This window comes from Pararge aegeria, chromosome 11 (assembly GCF_905163445.1).
Source record: "Pararge aegeria chromosome 11, ilParAegt1.1, whole genome shotgun sequence".
In the NCBI taxonomy this organism is placed as follows: domain Eukaryota; kingdom Metazoa; phylum Arthropoda; class Insecta; order Lepidoptera; family Nymphalidae; genus Pararge; species Pararge aegeria.
In genome coordinates this window covers 13,447,704-13,468,123 of record NC_053190.1, presented here as the reverse complement: position 1 = coordinate 13,468,123, position 20,420 = coordinate 13,447,704, and positions in this window count along the sequence as shown.

Here is a 20,420-nt window from a genome sequence, read left to right as displayed (position 1 = left end):
TGACTGATGAATATTTTTATGAATTATAAACATAAATACTTAGAAAATACATATAAACACCCAGACACTGAAAAACATTCATGCTCATCACACAAACACTTTACAGTAATGGGAATCCAACCCACGGCCTTGGGCTCAGAAAGCAGGGTCGCTGCCAATCGTCCGTCAACATACCTTGTTCTAAATTTGCAAAAATATGGTTGGTTTTACTGCTTTGACACTTCTAAAGTAGGTACCATGTGCGTGGTTGTAATGAATGTCGTCATAAATCCTCTCAAATATTTTCATTAAAATTTTGAAGGGATCATATTACCTGCTCTGAAAGTATGTAACTTTAATGAAAGGCATTCCACAACGCGTGACCCATTCAGAAGACTGAAGGAAAGTATTTTTGTATATCATTTTCAAACGAGTAACTACAGCATGCCAGGAATATCTAGCGTATATTTTTCAGTATTCAATATTAGAAGGTAAAAACACGTTTTATGAATTATAACTCTTTATTTGTAAGTATAAGCACCACATTAATAATATAAGCAAAAAAAAAATAGAAACATGAAAAGAGAAGTAGAATACTAACGATTAAAAGCGATCTATGCCAGGCAACATTAGAAGTAGGAAAAAAGAAGAGGAGAATAGATTGCGAAAAATATATATACATACTAATACATAAACTAGTTTACACAAATACATCATCAAAAATATTATTAATAAATATTAAAATTACCTTACATATACAACGTGTACACGGAAATCAAAAAATGACCTCACAGTCTTACATAGGTACTTTAATTATTGTCTCGGAGACTTATCTATGAAACCGAAACACTTATAGTTTTTGAGTAAACCAGAATCCCAGCAATCAGACACTTAAATCAAAATCAAGTGACTCCTGTCTGCCTATAATTTAATCCTTTTTAAATTTACGCGTCGTCATCGACGCGTGTCGGTCTTTTAACTTGAATAGGGCTGTCCTAAGTAAATACTTAGAATTTTTTTTAATTAAAAAAATACATAAGCTTCTGTTGATTTTATATTTTAACAGGGTGATGATGTTATGAATTATACTTATTCACTTTTAATTTTTTTTTCGTAATTTGGTTACACGTTGTATTATAACACCATAAAAATATTTAAATTCTTTAACATACAATAAATATTTACGTCGTCGTCAATATGAATATAGTGGGCCTTAACTTCTAATATAATAATCAAATAATAAAAAAAGCATTGCTCTTAATCCCTCCCTTCTAAGAGCAAAGAGTGTTATTTCTACCTCTCTTGAATCGCAATAATCCAATTAGAGAAAAAATATTTTAGGGGCATCAAGGTAAGTCATATTAAACTGTATATGTAACTGTACTAATACGGCTATCAGAGATGGTAGTACGACCACTGTAACCAGCATTTATATTTATAAGATGATGATGAACTAAATTTATTTTTTTACAAAACAGGCATTGTTAAACATATTTTAAATTGCACAAAAAAACAATAAATGAAAGGCAAGCTTATTACATACTCTTGTCGACCTTAGAACATTCTGTTTAAAATGAGCAGGCGCACAAAATACACAGAAAATAAATATTTTATTAAAAGTATGTGATATAATAATATATTGTAATAAGTAACTTTGGCAAAAATATAAATATTATGATTAAACATGACCGGTTATTGTGTCAGTGTTAATATTTCCTGTCAGTTTAATATTTCATATTATTTCCAAATTCCACCTTTTGATCAATTCGATATTCCTAACAAAGTGTAAATATGGGAACGTTTGTCAAAACCCAACATTCAGGTGGCTGTGCACAAATAAAACGGGATGAGCTCAGTTTCATATTTTTGTGTGCTAAGATATTGTAATAATAGTAAGTACAACAAATACGAAACACGTGCATTAGTGCCTTTGCTAATATTTATCTAATTTAAAATCCCTTAGATCACTATATTTTCAAAGCTAGTAGGTATTACCTAAATACACAAATTTTAATTCTTTTTTTTCCGCACGCAGTTATCCTCTGACATAGTGTCAGAGACCCACTTTATGCGGCTTTTGCTCTAAATACGTGCCAGCTCACGATACTATTTTTCTTTTCCTTTCATCTTAACTCCTCCTTCTTCCTATGTGTTAGTGGCACTGTCTTCAGTAGACCTGAGTGCTCTATTAATCAGTTAAATAAATAAGTCATAATATTCATCAGTCATCTTAGTACCCAAAACACAAGCTACGCTTACTTTGGGGCTAGACGGCGATGTGTGTATTGTCGTTGTATATTTATATTTATTTATATTTAATGGTCCGGGGTCACCTTTGGAATGCTTAAACCGATTTAGGGCCCTATTTGTAAACCGACATAAAGCTAAGAATCCTGTTCTTAGCTTAAATATTTGTCAATCTATACTTAAGGCCGCGTAGTGTCACAACCTGCGCGAGTTTATGATATTTAAAAAAAATAATCATAACAAACCATGAGACAAAGTAGTATATACTGCAGATGATATTTTTTTAGGACATGCTATGCGATGAATTTTCACAACAAAAAAATGTGGGAAAGAGGTAATAAAAGCAAATAAAATAAATTGTCGCTTCTGTAATGTGTGTCTGGATCGATCCGGGAACGTTAAAAAATTGTCAGGCATTGATTTTGATTCTAGCTTGTATTTAGGAAATAGGCACTGTCGAGCACGAAGAGCTGTAAGGCTTGCTATGCATCAACAAATTGTACGAAAAACAAAACGGAGACGTAACCTTTAAACATGCCGCTAACGAACGTGAACCCAAAAAATACAGTTATTTTACCATCCGTCAACTGCAACGTTCGTCAAAAAGTTACCCTTGCGTTAACCAGCGCCGAAGCACTGGCTAACGTTAAAAAAATCTTCATACCATGTGAATTTTTTCTATAAGTTCAAATGTGCAAATTACAATAAATTACAGTAAGCTGTGTATGCTATGCTAATTATTAATCAAGTTAAGTTTCAATGTGGAAATCAGGCCTTAGTTTCACGTTGCATCACAGGGTATATAGCTCTAGGTCCCTTTTTTGTAGTTAGTGGAAAACAGCCACAATATTCAAACAGAGCAACGCTTCGCAAAGCATGCAAGAAACACTTGTAACGTACTGTCCTGTGTCCACCAACCTGATGCTGAAGTGTTAAGCATCAGGTTGTTGTTGTTGTACCTAAACTCCCTCTCTGCTATGACAGAAGCGGCCGGTGAACATCGGTAGCTATGGTTTGGTGCTACTACCAGAAAAACAAAAATATCATCCGTGACTTTTGATCTCCTATTTGACATCCAGTAGAGATAGAGAGATAGAGAGAATAAAAGGATTGATATAGGTCAAATTATGACGTGAAAAAAAAACTTATTTTTATAAAGTTTATTTTGATTGCAAGTTAGTTAATATATTTTAGTTTTCTTTATATTATTATTTGGTAGTCAGGAAGTTTGTTACACATAATTCTTGAAAATTTTCAGTTAGAAGGTGTGAGAATTTCATGGATATATATAATATTAACTTATTAAGTACTTCTTTAACTTACTTCTAATCAGTGAGGGACGTATTGTTTTTTTTTTATACTACTATCCTGCTAAAATTATAAATAAATATGTGGATGTTTGTTGCTCAATCACGCAAAAACGGCTGAAAGGATTTGGATAAAATTTGGCATGCCTATAGCCTTTGGCATAGAAAAGAACATAAGCTAACTTTAATCCCGATTTCTTAAGAAGCTCCCGAGGGAAAATTGAAATTTGACTACTAGCTAAGCCGCGGGCAGACAGTTATGTAATTTGGTATGCATGTCACCTATGCTATGGAAAAGGACATGTCCTTTCCGATCTCTGAAATAGTTCCCGTGGTAGGAACGACGGTGGTAGGAAAAATTGTGAAAGAGCGAAGCTTCAGACCCCATTCTAAAGTCCACGCAGACGATATCGCGGGCAGAAGCTGGTAGTTAATAATGAATAACTACTTAAATTACAAAGCGGAAAACCATACCTATAAACAAAGCAACACTTCGCAGGGCATGCAAGGAACACATCGTGCGAACTGTTGCCCAGTGTCTTTTGGACACAGGGCAACAGTTCGCACGATGTGTTCCTTGTGTTCAATAGACACAGGGCAACAGTTCGTACGATGTGTTCCTAATGGCTTAGATGTGAAGCCTCGTGTGACTGTAATTACACCTGCATCCACGCCATTCAGACCGGAACACAACATTACACCAATGCGTAATGTACGCCGATATATTTACAGAAAAAGTTCCCATCAAATTATATGTACATTTAAAATGGTATTTTAAGTTTTTAGGACATGTTCGTTGGGTGCTTGAAGTACCGAAGTGCCATTTGTCAAGCATTGTTCGCGAAATTTAATTAAATGCTGTTGGCCTTTTCAGCGCTCGTGTCGCATTGAGGTTGCAGAGTGGCGACATTTTATCTTTACATTTGCCTCCGAACGTATGTTAAAACTATTACTATGATATGCTCGTTCATCTTCATATATCTTGCAGTGAGATGCAAACTTAGCTAAATCGGGATATATCATAAATGAAACACAAGTGCGGTAATGTTTTATTTAAAGCACGCGTGTCTAATATCTTGGATTATGAGCCTTATGTGGAAGAAATAAGGTCCACGTTACGAGGAAAAGTGATGAAAAAATTACTGCATGTAGTAATAGTTCTCATACATCACTACATACTCCCAATACTTATCATAGTCTCTGATGCTGAATACTCGTATATATTATCGTACTCGTTATATTTAGTTTTTATACAACTCTTTTAATATGAAATTTGTAGTATAACTAAAGATGTTGAGATCTAATTACTGTTCGGATCGACTAAAACATTTGATGCGACAAATAATATTTGCTCTTAACTCAAACCTTGTTTTAAAAATTACCTACCCAGTTACAACTGACTTGCAAATATTAATATTGTGAACAATATTCTTCCATGGACATTTTAAACAATATTTCAGGAGTTTAAAATGTTGATGTCAATTATTTTGTCTGGAAACGGAGTGCAATGACGACACTAATGTAACACGAGCTAAATGTAATTAATTACTGTCAAATTATTGTGTACTCAAAGAAGATTTACAGAATATTGCGTTTGTCGCCCTTTTTGGACTACCAATTTCATTCGAGTTTAGTATAATATGTGGCCACCGACTACGCCTATTTGTCAAATGGGTAGAACCGTACCGATTATGAAAATTATTTTTTATAAATGTAAGTTATAACTATCGTCAAGTTATATATACGCTAAGGTATTCGATAGGTGAATTGCAATTTTTGTCGAAATTTTCTATCTATCTCAGTCTCTATCTTTAGAAGTATTAGACCTTTTTGTTTCTAAGCTCGTCCGAGGAATTATTTACCGCCTTGCTCATTTCTGCTGCAAAGCAACATTGTAGCAATGCTGTTTTCAGGTCGTTGCCGGTGTAATAGGATGATAGACTCAGGGCGGCGTTTGGTAGGACGTGTTCTTTGCATGCCAGCCAACTGTTGTTATGTTATGTCAATATTTATATAACCATAAAAAAAATATCATCGTTTATAAATTTACCTTCCCATATGGAAATGAGATCACAACGCTAAAGGTGAGATTTATTCGAAAGTTAAACCAAACACTGGTTTATCTAAACCGTTATCATTTATCCAACATCACATCGTTTTCAACTGTTGTGCTGATTATTAAAATGGAACTCCCTCAGGACGTGACTCCCGCCTGTTTCAGAAATTGGGTCGCTCGCGATGCTCTATAGATAACATTAAAAAGCTCTTTCAATTTTATCGATGAATTTTCGACAGGTTTGGCGATTTTATTATTTTGTCATGTTACATTTTTATCGGAGCGGTTCCCGAATTGCGAAAGGTCACGTATTGCCAATGAAAAAGAATATTTTTATAAATGTGTAAGTGTGCCTTGTTTACCACGCTACCTATCTGGCTGTCATGCATTCTAGAGACGGATGAAGGATTCATCATCATCATCATCATCATCATCATCACATCAACTCATTACCGGCCCACTACAGAGCACGGGTCTCCTCCCACAATGGGTTAAGGGGTTAAGGCCGTAGTCCACCACGCTGGCCCAATGCGGATTGGTTAATAAAATTGATGAAGGAATATTGTCATTCAATTGATCAAGTCTGGGGGAGGCGTCTGCCGTAGCTAGTTACCACTCTACCGGTACAGACGTGCCGCTAAGCTACTCGTATTTAGAGTTCCGGTATGATGTCGCGTAGAAACCGATTAGGGGTATGGGTAAGATATAGCTGCCTTACTACCTAACCGGTTACGCCGCTACTATTTGACACTGCATCTTCCCTTACCTCCAAGTGAGATAGCAGTCAAGGCCTAATTTGCTTGAAGTTTAGTAAAAAAAATTCGACTGTAGAAATAATTATCAACAGAAAAGAGTACGAAAAAGAATAACACATTTAAATTTATTTAGATTTTTTTAAATTTAAACTTTAATAAAACTTATCAAAGAAGTAAAGAAGTAAAAATAATATTAAAAATGTATTATTAATTAGCAGGTAAGGCTTAATTATCGGTGATAGCGCATTGGGCAGGAGCTCTACTTAACTTTCGGGGCTCGAGTTCGAATCCATTCGCACGCACCTCTAACTTTTTTAAGTTATGTGCGTTTTAAGTACTCAATTAAAATATCACTGACTCCAACGGTAAAGGAAAACATTGTGAGGAAACCTGAGAGTTCTACTGAGTGTGTGGAGTCCACCAATCCGCACTGAGCCTTCTCAGTGCGGTTGGATTCGTGGACTTCGGCCTTAACCCCTTCTCATTGACCCGTGCTGTGTAGTGGGCTAGTAGAACGTTGATTTTAAAGTTTTATTTATAATACCAATATATATTTATAATACTACTATATATGTGGGTCAAGTTGTAAAGTACAAAGTTCTGATTAAACGAACAACATAAAGTTAATAACATTATTATACACTAGCTGTTGCCCGCGGCTTAGTCCGCGTATTTTTGTTTTTTTGAAGTTATACTTCTTTAGGAGCGTTATGAAAAAATGATGAGAGTGAAATTTTAAGATGCGCGCGCATCTGTGACACAAAATTAACAGTATGAAGCTGTCTGCTTAACCGCTCACTAAGTCTCGAAAAAAAAGCTACCAACAAAATAAAAATTGAACCTCGATATTAGTCGCGCATGTTGGTACGCTCGTCACCTCTGATCACTGTTTTCATATTTATAATATTTATCAACATGTTTCTAGTTTATACATTCACAACACGTGTTTTAGTTTCATACAAGTGCGAATTATATATGTGCTAAATTATATTCAGTAGTGATTTAAATTGAATATTTTGATTGATATTACTTACTATTTGTGAATATTAGTGAAAAAAATTGTGCTTATATACTTTTTCAAGTGCTCCAATATAATTGAGGTTAACTATCCGTATGTATTATTTATTGATATAAATTAAAATACTTTTATTTAATATAATTAACACTAAATATTATTAAATTATTAATGTTAAATACTTATTATTGGTTATTTAATATTTACAAAATAAATAAATAAATTCAATAAAACAATTAATAAAAAGTTTGTGATAAAAATTAAAATTGAACATTAAATTATAATATTAATTTTTTAATATTTGCTATTAAATTGAATTAATAATAAATATTTATAATTATTTAAATTAAGTGATACTTTCTAAAAATAAATCATAAAAATTAGTAACGCAGAAATATACTTATAACGCTCAGTCAGGCTGTCCTTCGACATGCGTCCTCTAGAATTCTCCTAATACCTGGCTATTCTAAGCCATCCTTTTGGCAGGTAATACTCCCATTTTTTTGTGGCCGTCCTTTTTGAAGTTATACCTACTTATGGCGCGTTAGGGAAAAATGGTGAGAGTATATTTTTACGATGCGCGCGCACACCGTCACAAAAAACCGACATTATGAAGTTAGCTAGCTAAAAGGTCTTTTTTCTATTGTTAGTGAAATTTTAACTGCAAAGGTAGGCGAAAGATAAAATTTTTGAAAATACTTTTATCTTGTTACGCCAAATAAGTATAACTTCTAACGCGTGTACAAGAGTACACACACGTTTTTTTTTTATAAATCGTAGCTTAAAAAGTAGCCTGTATCTTAATCTAGGGTATAATCTATCGTCGCTTCAAATTTCAGTCAAATAGGTTCATTAGCTTACAAACTTTTGCTTTTTTTAATATTAGTGGGATGATTGTAAGTTTATTGTTGCGTTTTAATGGTACAAGAACATAACTTATTCGCGGCACATACCTACACCCTTAAGATTCTACGCAAACGAAGTGAATTGGCTTTATAAAAAAAACATTTATTTATTTGTACACCACTAGACAGTTAGGAATATAAAGGACGAATAGAGAGAAACGCAGACTGGAGTAACATTTTATTTATTTATTTATATTCTCATTCGGACACTATAATTACAGAATACTTAAACCTAATACGATAGTGTAGCTTTTTTTAAATAAAATAATCTAACATCCTTATGCTACATCCTATACTATTTAAGTTCTATTCCCGTAACAAATAACCCACATTGCGATTCTTGTGAATTCACTCAGAGCGCAACAATACAAATCACATTGCTCTGATATGAAATTTATATATATATATACTACGACAATACACACATCGCCATCTAGCCCCAAAGTAAGCGTAGTCCGTGTTATGGGTACTAAGATGACTGATGAATATTTTTATGAATTATAAACATAAATACTTAGAAAATACATATAAACACCCAGACACTGAAAAACATTCATGCTCATCACACAAACACTTTACAGTAATGGGAATCCAACCCACGGCCTTGGGCTCAGAAAGCAGGGTCGCTGCCAATCGTCCGTCAACATACCTTGTTCTAAATTTGCAAAAATATGGTTGGTTTTACTGCTTTGACACTTCTAAAGTAGGTACCATGTGCGTGGTTGTAATGAATGTCGTCATAAATCCTCTCAAATATTTTCATTAAAATTTTGAAGGGATCATATTACCTGCTCTGAAAGTATGTAACTTTAATGAAAGGCATTCCACAACGCGTGACCCATTCAGAAGACTGAAGGAAAGTATTTTTGTATATCATTTTCAAACGAGTAACTACAGCATGCCAGGAATATCTAGCGTATATTTTTCAGTATTCAATATTAGAAGGTAAAAACACGTTTTATGAATTATAACTCTTTATTTGTAAGTATAAGCACCACATTAATAATATAAGCAAAAAAAAAATAGAAACATGAAAAGAGAAGTAGAATACTAACGATTAAAAGCGATCTATGCCAGGCAACATTAGAAGTAGGAAAAAAGAAGAGGAGAATAGATTGCGAAAAATATATATACATACTAATACATAAACTAGTTTACACAAATACATCATCAAAAATATTATTAATAAATATTAAAATTACCTTACATATACAACGTGTACACGGAAATCAAAAAATGACCTCACAGTCTTACATAGGTACTTTAATTATTGTCTCGGAGACTTATCTATGAAACCGAAACACTTATAGTTTTTGAGTAAACCAGAATCCCAGCAATCAGACACTTAAATCAAAATCAAGTGACTCCTGTCTGCCTATAATTTAATCCTTTTTAAATTTACGCGTCGTCATCGACGCGTGTCGGTCTTTTAACTTGAATAGGGCTGTCCTAAGTAAATACTTAGAATTTTTTTTAATTAAAAAAATACATAAGCTTCTGTTGATTTTATATTTTAACAGGGTGATGATGTTATGAATTATACTTATTCACTTTTAATTTTTTTTTCGTAATTTGGTTACACGTTGTATTATAACACCATAAAAATATTTAAATTCTTTAACATACAATAAATATTTACGTCGTCGTCAATATGAATATAGTGGGCCTTAACTTCTAATATAATAATCAAATAATAAAAAAAGCATTGCTCTTAATCCCTCCCTTCTAAGAGCAAAGAGTGTTATTTCTACCTCTCTTGAATCGCAATAATCCAATTAGAGAAAAAATATTTTAGGGGCATCAAGGTAAGTCATATTAAACTGTATATGTAACTGTACTAATACGGCTATCAGAGATGGTAGTACGACCACTGTAACCAGCATTTATATTTATAAGATGATGATGAACTAAATTTATTTTTTTACAAAACAGGCATTGTTAAACATATTTTAAATTGCACAAAAAAACAATAAATGAAAGGCAAGCTTATTACATACTCTTGTCGACCTTAGAACATTCTGTTTAAAATGAGCAGGCGCACAAAATACACAGAAAATAAATATTTTATTAAAAGTATGTGATATAATAATATATTGTAATAAGTAACTTTGGCAAAAATATAAATATTATGATTAAACATGACCGGTTATTGTGTCAGTGTTAATATTTCCTGTCAGTTTAATATTTCATATTATTTCCAAATTCCACCTTTTGATCAATTCGATATTCCTAACAAAGTGTAAATATGGGAACGTTTGTCAAAACCCAACATTCAGGTGGCTGTGCACAAATAAAACGGGATGCTTTTAGTGTGATTATGTCGTAGAATCTTTGCTTTCTGCTCAGCGAGAGCGTTATTAGAAGTCATTCCATCCGTATTCCGAAAGAGGGAGAAATGCGGTGTAATGACGAAGTAACCATAGTGCTCATGACGCGTAGGCTGTACTCAAGTAATGAGTGCCATCACGGTTAAAACACAAAATAGTCCCATGTCAGGAAATCTATGGAGTATTATTTCTTTAGGATACAAGGAACCCGATGAAATTTTAAAAGTTTCAAATTTGGATGCTACGCGTTTTTTTCAAGTGTGTTTTATTGTTAATGTCTCTCATTATTTCATTAGGTACCAAAAAGAATAATAAAAACAAACGGAGTGGCTTCATTCAACTTTCACACCTATATATTTGAGAAACTTCTACCTAATTCTATCGAATTGAAATTATTTGAAATAGTTATGCAAAATATAACTTACTAGCTGTTGCCCGCGTTCTTCGTACGCGTATATAACGTATTTTAAAAATACTGGAGGAACCGTGTGTTTTCCTGGATTGAAAATTATTCCATATTACTTTCCGGCCTTTTTTAACTCAATCCTTTTTTTTGTACTCAGTACCTAAGGACGTGAAGGAAGGACAAACAAACACAATTTCGCATTTACAACATTACTAAGGAAGTAAGGATAGTGTGAGTTGAATCATTTATTAACCAAATAAATATTTAAATGTTGCTTTCTTTCACGGTACAAAAACCCCTAAGTACGCGAGTCCAACTCGCACTATAGCCTAGTAACCCGTGCCTGTGATCCGATGTGAGTGATGGATTTAATTGTTGAATCCCTCTCTCGTATGAGAATGTAGATACACAGTGGGACGTTTTTAAAGGCTGAGAATGATGAATTTGATTAACATTAGAATCAAACTTTGAATTAAATTTTAAACGATTAATTGTTAATCGGACGTCTTGTTAAAGTTGTAATAGTAAATATATTTCAGTAACAATTGCTTTTTTATGGCGTCAGGCGCTAACAGTTCTGTAACAACAATAATTTTAAGAATTTATTTAATAACTTACAGTTATTGAGAACGGACTAAAGTGACTGTTTTATTTGTAAACCTAATTAATAATATTATTACTTGGAAACTAAAAGTTTATTTTTATGCTTAAATACAGAAAATTCCAGGCCGATTTGAGAAGTTATTGATATACATATTACATAGTCAGTTTTTTTAATGTAGTACAGGCTAAGCACAATGTATATTATACCTACAGTTCCTAGAGTAAAGGTTATATGACGTATACGTATATGCGTCGTTGGTAGCAGTGTAACATTATTATTGTTTACTTACAGATCACGGAGCTTTAGACCTACGTTTGATTCCAGTGTACCTAAAGAATACAATCGGTCGAATTCAGATTTTTCTCGCAAAAATTCTATTTATCGCCCCTAGTAGTAGCTATTAATTAAAGCCAAAGTATATAAGAAGCTTTTTTATAAGAGAAGAAGGTAGGTTGTAAGAAAGTAACTTTTTTAGTAAATAGGATAGTAATATGTTTTACATTAGATATCTAATCAACCATCATTGCAATTATATTAGTATCCGTCATTATAATATATCAATGAACCGATAGTCTGGCATATTCAAGCAATTGTCAGTCTAATTAATTAGCGGAAATAATTCGAATGCTGGTGCAAATCGGCAAAATGGCGACCAGTTCGCGGCGCCAAGGATACCAATCTAACATGGCTAGACGATTGACCGCCGACCTCTGTTCTGTTCTAGCAAATGATCACTGTTTAGAGTTGTTACGGAAAGGTTGGTTTTATTTACAATTTCAAAATCTAAACTTTCAAGTGTTACCTTTACTTTTACTTAGTCCGCATACAACTTCTGTATAAACTTTATATAATTATATTCTACACAATATACCCCGACCCTAAACGTCGTGTCGCCCACCTGCGCTATTCCTTCGTTTGCTCTACTTCTGTGGGTTGTATTGTGATGGTATATTACCATCCTCAAGGGTAGGGCTATGAAATAAAAAAGTGTGTGCGTGTAACCTTTACGCGCGATTGAAGTAAAACTTTTATTATTATTTATTGATAAAAGAATAAAATGTTCCTGGGACTCCACCATTTCATTTTATATTCTATTTAAAATTAATTAATATCACTTTCACAGTTTATAAATATTTTCATTTGTTAAATAGAATAATTGAGAGTAGAAAATTGAAGTTTAGATCAGCACATGTCAATATAGCCTTGTCATTGAATATTACAGAATATCGTAATAAGTGTTACTCCCTAGTCGCGCCTAAAGAACTTTTACTTCAAAAAGATTTATGAAATCTGAGTACAAGTTCCAGTAAATAGCACGTTCAAACAAAAAAAATAATCCTCCTTAGCTATATTATATAGAATAGTCAAATTTTGCTATTATTTTATTACTAGGTAGTTCATAATCATCATAAAACAGCGGCGATAGTTGCTAGGCTAGGTATTTTATACCCGGCACTCACCTGTGACTTTACCGAGTTATGTGCGTTCTGAGTTTTCCGAGGCGTGTGAAATCTACCAATTCGTACTAGGCGAGTGTCCTGGACTACGGCCTAAACCATTCTAATTTTGAGAGGAGACCCGTGGCCTCGAGACTGATACTAACTGACTGACTGATTGATATAGATGATGATGATGATGATAAATCAATTGCCACGAATCTTATACATAACAGTATGAATAGTATGAGTGAACATATACTTAGTACCTATCTAGGTTTTCATTTTTGTGTATATTTATGTATCACAGGATCACCTAGTTCCTTAATCATTTTATTTTATCTGCGCAAGCGTGCCCCGTGATATTTATATACGATTTTATTACGCTACGCTCAAGAACACAGTCTCTAAAAAATAAGACTTTTAAACTGAACCTACTGAACCACTAATAATTGAACTTTAGCTATTTTCGCTTTATTTTATGATGCAATCTTATTTATGGCTAATTATTTTAAGTAGAGAACACCACAAGCGTCAATACAAAATCCTACCTCAGGTCATCATGTTTGGCCTTCAGTACACGTTCCCTATTCGCTCCAAAACATGCTTCCGTCCTGTCTGAGCAATAAACCTCCGTAATTACGAAATAACTTCGTACCTGGACTGCGGGACTATTTATTTAATCACTTTGACGGGAAAATAATGGCGGGCCCTCGCCTGCCTCCCATCAAAATTGTTCGAGAGCAATCTATCGCATATTGTACGATGGAATTGTGTTTAATAATTTTGATACTTTGAACTGTTATCGGCACATTCGATATTGACGCAGGAACGTGCGTGCAATCTTTATAGGCAAAACTTGTTTAGTTGTTAGTATATAAATCTCTATAATTTTGTATAGAAGCGGAAGTCCATGGGCTAAATTTACAAAAGGCTACATTGACCCAAGTGTATAAGATAAAATACACGTACAACGATATTACGGGAATCGAGTTTAATTTACTATAAGTCCGAGACAAACACATGATCGCCTGAACTGTGTACGATGTAATTTAAAACTTCGCTACAAAGCGCATCTTTCAAAATACGCTCTTTACGGTGTTTTTGCTCAGACACAGATGTTGATTTGGTTAAAATCAGTTTATTTTTACTTACTTAATAATTTTATCACAATATTAGTGATAATAATTGGGCTGAGGGCTTAACGTGCTCTCTCTGGCACGGGAATGGACTACGCTAATTTCCTTACTCAAGTAATGTTTCAATGTTTATCAGAACAGAAAAACTAATCTTAAAATTTTTGGCCCAACGCGAAATCCAACCCAGGATTTCGTGAACCAATTGAAAACTTTAAAGGTTTTAAATAAAACAACTTCGAATTGCATGCCTAAAGGCTGCACAAAATACCGGAAGAAAGCCAACATGCGTGTATACAGTATTCTTTTACATAGATTCTCATCGAATACATATAGTGGGTACAGACAACACGACGTCCTTTAAATATTTATGTTCGGTTCGTTAATAGCTGCGAGCGGCTCCGCAGGCCGTCCTTACAAGGATATCGATGCTGTGTACCGTGATTGGAGCTATGTTCTTTTTGATTCCTGCGCGATCGTGCCTCGCTATCTTATAGTGGTTCGTGGATTAATTTTTTTAACGTTAATCGCATTAGCGACATCTCGTTCAACATCGGTGGCGATTCCTTTGAACAAAATTCTGAAATAAAACAATAACATGAACCATTGTTTTTATTCGATTAAGAATATAAATTAGATATAAATTTATCTATTTATTTTATGATACTCACTATAGCTGTAGTTTAATTGTAAAGTAGAACCTGTAGAAAGTATAAAGATCTGTATTTGTACCATATTTCTCCAAATGAAATTGGATTGATTGATTGAAAACTAAGCTAAATCGACGGGTCTTAATGAAGTTATGTTCTTTTTATATTGTTTATCTCCTGGACAAGATAGCGCTATTTTAACCCTTGTCAATTTAGTTTGGGGATTTATGTATACCTAAGCGATAAGCAATAATATACTGTGATAAGTATGCATTGTGTAATAATGTTTACCAAAAACTAAATATGAAAAAATGCTTATAAAATTGTCTACCCATACTTAATGGACTTTTTGGTTTTTGTGTGTTTGCTGTCTCAATAATTAATGTATCCAAATTTCCACTGGGTTCCAGTACACACGGCGCACGCAGACGCGACAAAATCAGATGCTCGCGTATGCGGTCGCCCGTGCCAAGTCGCTTAGTTTTCCACATACCTCCTTTGTCAAACGACATGATAAAAAGCCTTAAAACAGCAAGTCCGTTGTGTAACCTTCTTATTTAATCTGCAATATAATTTATATTTTTATATGATTCTGTTAAATTTTAGTATCTATTACGTTGTCTTAAGTTTGAATTTTCTTTATCAGATTTAAGATATTTATAATTAAGATTATATGTAGTCACTACACATGTCATACGATGTCCATGGAGGCTTATGCAAAAAACCTTTTGCGACATAACACCCTTGATTGATAGGCGCCATGGGTGCGAGGTCTGCCTTTTTTGCGCATACGATCATTCCCAACAGCACATCCAATTATCATAGTAGTCTTGAGAAATGTTTAACCGACTTCTAAAACAGGCGGAGTTTCTTAATTTGGCGCACTTTTTTAAATATCGATGTATGGAGCAACTTTTTTATTTAGGCCAAATATCGTCGTTTCGTGTTAGGTGGATTTAATTTATAATAAATATACTTTAGTTATGGCAAGTCTTGGAGGAGGCCTTCACCGAAGAGGGTTCCTGATACATTAAGTACATAAGATTAAGTAGTACATAATTCACTGTAGTTGTATAAGTTAAGTACAGGAAAGTTATAAGGCTTATATAAATAAATAAATAGTTATTGCGTACAAATAAACTTTGTCCAAATGTTGAAATTATTTGGTTATATTGTAGAATGTAGAATTTTTGAAGGTGAATAAAAATTCCAATTTCTCTGAAAAAAAAATTCCTAGTTTAGTTTTTGAAATAGACACACAACAAAAGTTGTTTACAACAGACAACTATTAGGCTCGGCATTTTAAAGATACTTAAAAATTCAATATTAATTGTCGCTCTTAAACCCACACGCCAGGACAAGAAATAAAAAACATTGCACGAGGCTCCTTTTTGATTTTAATTAAATTAAATATATAATTATTAAATAAATAAATATCTAATTTAGTGTTCGACTTTAAATCAACCTATCAAATATGAGGTCTGCTACTTATTGCGTCCGTGAGTTACAGATGCGTGACATATGGACGATCAGACAAACTGATGGAAGAGTGACATTAATAGGGCTTTGCCTTTTATGTACGGAACCTTTAAAATTAAGCAATCGCAGTAGTTGGTCTCTCAAATATCCTCCGCAATATAAAGGCAGTCTAACTGAAATCAGTAGCAAAATTTTAACAATACGTTAAACTCAATATCAGTTAACGAGTTATAGATAATTTATTATCATTCACTTGGCATCTTTTATCTATTATTATTTATGAGCAATAATTCACATTAGTACAGCAGCCGTCGAATTAATTCCCGCGGAGCTCGTAAACGATTGTTATGTGCTTTTATATTAATGAACAATTTTACACAGAGTTATGATTTTTCCATAATAAATCCTATGTTATACAACGTGTAAAAGAGGTCATAGCGCATTGGGTAGAAGGTCGACTGCACTGAGTTCGAATTTCAGCACGCACCTCTAACTTTTCTAAGTTATATGCGTATTATACAATTAAAATATCACTTGCTTCAATGAGAGATTAAAGCAGAGTCAGTGCGGTGCTTCCAAGTAACCTTATCATTTAAAAAAACACTAATCATCAAAATCGTTTTATTAGTAAAAAGTACAAATTCCAGTTAAAAGTACAAATACAAAAAAAAGAACATCCTCCTTTTTGATGTGAAATATCTATAGGCGGGTAAACCTGATTTTGGCGGGAATTTTGGCGTGGCGACACAGGCCGTGTCCACGCATCGCCACGCTGTATGATAGAATTATAAAAATCAATATTAATTTTGTAATAAAACAGACATTATTAACCGACTTTCAAAATGCAGTGGTTATTTATTTGGTTGTATTTTTTTTTATTATTTGTGGAATAAATTTGTAATGCTTTATCTTTTCATTATGCAATAACTTACAGAAAACAATTTCGATGTTTCACATCTGCCAGAGGTCCCGTGACGGCTCATACGTTATTTTTTAATTATGTTAAACATTCTTCAATACTTTAGTAACCTCGCTGCAATAGTTGGGTTCTATTACTTCGATTAAACGTATGCCACATTAATATTTTGGATTTGTCGATATTTCGACCCAGTCACGGTCACGACGGGACTGCGGAGGTACGAGAAGTCAAGTTGGATGTCACGGGCAGAATCTGACTACCCGCTTTCGTGTTCTTTTTATGCATTAGTAGATCCAAAATTACCCTATTAAAGTACAATATCGACACTATTTAATAGCAAAGTTGGATTTGGAAATGTTTTAAAGCCTAACCAGGAGAATAAATAACCTTGTTTTTCGAATAAAATCCAAGATAAAGTAATAAATGTAGCGCATACATTTCTATTACAGCTCCACAGGATTTGTTTTACCAACTGTAATCGATTTATATCTTCGCTATGCAATAATAGAAGTAGCTACGGGAAAAATGCTAAGGATACAAGAACTGCGCCTTAAAGAACCACACCTCACAAGTAGTTGTATTTGTTCTCTGTACTTGTATAGTATCAAAACATTATTGTCGGAGTAAAGTGGAGTTAATGTTTTGCAGAAACTTTGTAAAATAAAAATCGATACTTGTAGTTATAACATTCAAGACTTTGTATCAAAGAGCATTGCGTTCATTTTGCTCTGACTTTAAGTAGTCAGATAATCGAAACCATCAACCTTTTGGAGTTACGAGGTTTGTAATCTTGTCTTAAAGATACTGGATAGATGGAAAGTGCACTACAAATGGATTGCAAAACTGGGTGGGTGGATGGACGTAGAATAACAGCAACAATGTGGCGATTGCAACGATTTCTGGCAACTTTGCCACTATTGGCTGCATGCCTGAGAGTTCTCCATAATGTTTTCAAAGGTTCGTATAAGTGATGATCACAAAGGCGTGTGGAGTCCACCAATCCGCACTGGGCCATTGTGATGGTCTAAACCCTTCTTATTGTGGGAGGAGACCAGTGCCCTGTACTGTTGATGATGGTTCTCAAGGGTTCGTAAAAGTGATGATCTCAAAGGCGTGTGGAGTCAGGAGACCAGTGTCCTGTACTGTTGATGATTGTTCTCAAGGGTACGTATAAGTAATGATCTCAAAGGCGTGTGGAGTCCACCAATGCGCACTGGGCCATTCTGGTGGACAACGGCCTAAATCCTTTTTATTGTGGGAGGAAACCAGTGCCCTGTACTGATGATGATGATGTCGATGATGTTTAAAAAGTGGCTTAGTTTTTCCTAGTTGGTATTTGCCAAGAGTGAGAGGGAATTTGTAGAAGCGCTGCAAGCGTGTCAAAACTACATTATCGAAACGACGCGACGGTAATGATTAAATACACTACCCAGTAGGATGCCCACGTTTCAAGCGATTTAAGCGCTTTGCAAATGTATAATTGCAAATGCTAGTATTAGTTGTAAGCACTGCTTAGTGCTTGCACAGCTGTGCCCTGTTATACAGTGTGATCATCAATCGATCTTGTGAATTATGCTTATTTCTCAGGTTGTTAGAGAACTAAGATTATTTATTAATGTACCACGTCTGTTTGTGTTTAAGAAAGCCAAGATTTAATAATTAGGGACATTTGTTCGCCATTTAATTTTACACTTAAAAAAAGTTCCTGGTTAACTTTTCGAAATGTTTTTATTTCTTTAAAAATGTTTATTTCTTTTTTATGTGATTTCTGGATAAAAAGTATCCTTTTTAATTATCCGGCTTTTTCACTTTCGCTTTGCCAAAAACTCTGTTGCTGTGTGAAAACAGACACTAGCTGATTTTAATATAGAATGGGCAAAATTTACTTCATTCGCATAGGACGAGACTTACATTAAATAAAAGAAATGTGAGGTTTTGATAGTAGTTACCTTTCCCCAGACGTGGGAAATAAATGCCCGTTTTCACTAAAGACGAACAAGGCAATGCCTTAATAAGTTACGCCTAATCTTAGGATATTTCTTGGCAAACATCAACCCTACACCTATAGTTATCACCTAAGAGTTTGCGAAAAGTTTTTTTTCGATAGACATCTTCTTATTCATTAGTGAGAACGGGCATAATACTCCACCTTATGGTAAGCGGAAAACCACGCATAGCGTAGCGCATTGAATAGGAACTCCACTTGACTTTCGGGGGACCGAGTTCGAATCCGAGGTTGCACCTCTAACTTTTGTAAGTTTTGTGCGTTAAAAGTAATTAAAATATCACAAATCAATAATATCACTGTGTCTAGTTTATAAGAAGATTCCTGCTATACACATTTCTCTATATGAAATGAAAAAAAAAATATTATTAAAAAAAAAATGTTCTCAAAGGTATGTGGAGTCCACCAATCCGCACTGGGTCAGCGTGGTGGACTATGTCCTAAACCCTTCTCAATGGAGTACTGTGCTCTGTACTGGGCCGGTAATGCGTTGATGAGGTGATGATGATGATATCCGGAAGTTAATCCTAGCGTCTGGTGACAAAAAGCTATTGAGTCCAAAGGCTAGTCTAGTCATACAAAGAGCCTGAACGACAACAACGTCAGCGTTTTGGGCAACAACCATAACTTATAGTGGTGAGTATTATATTTCATTTTGTATATTCTAAGTACCCAAAACTTTCGGCTTTCAGTTTTTTTTTTTTTATATAAATAAATAAATATACTTACTACGACAATACACACACCGCCATCTAGTCCCAAAGTAAGCGTAGCTTGTGTTCTGGGTACTAAGATAACTGATAAATATTTTTTTTTTATGAATAATATAAATAAATACTTATAATATACATATAAAAACCCAGAAACTGAAAAACATTCATGTTCATCACAGAAACATTCTCCAGTTGTGGGAATCGAACCCATGGCCTTTGACTCAGTAAGCAGGGTCGCTGCTCGCTGCGCCAGTCGGCCGCAAATTCAGTAAATGTGTTTTGACAGTCAATCTTAGAATTGTCAAACTAACTAGTCCTAAACTGTCATAATTAAAGATAAAGAACGTTTAACTATCCTAACTATTATTTGCTTTTCGTGTTAGGCAGCTGAGTAAATAGCGTTTGAATTGAGTTGTCTCTGATTATCCCTTTACTCTGGCATAACATGTTCAAATATATCTTATGGTTATTGTTATAAGGG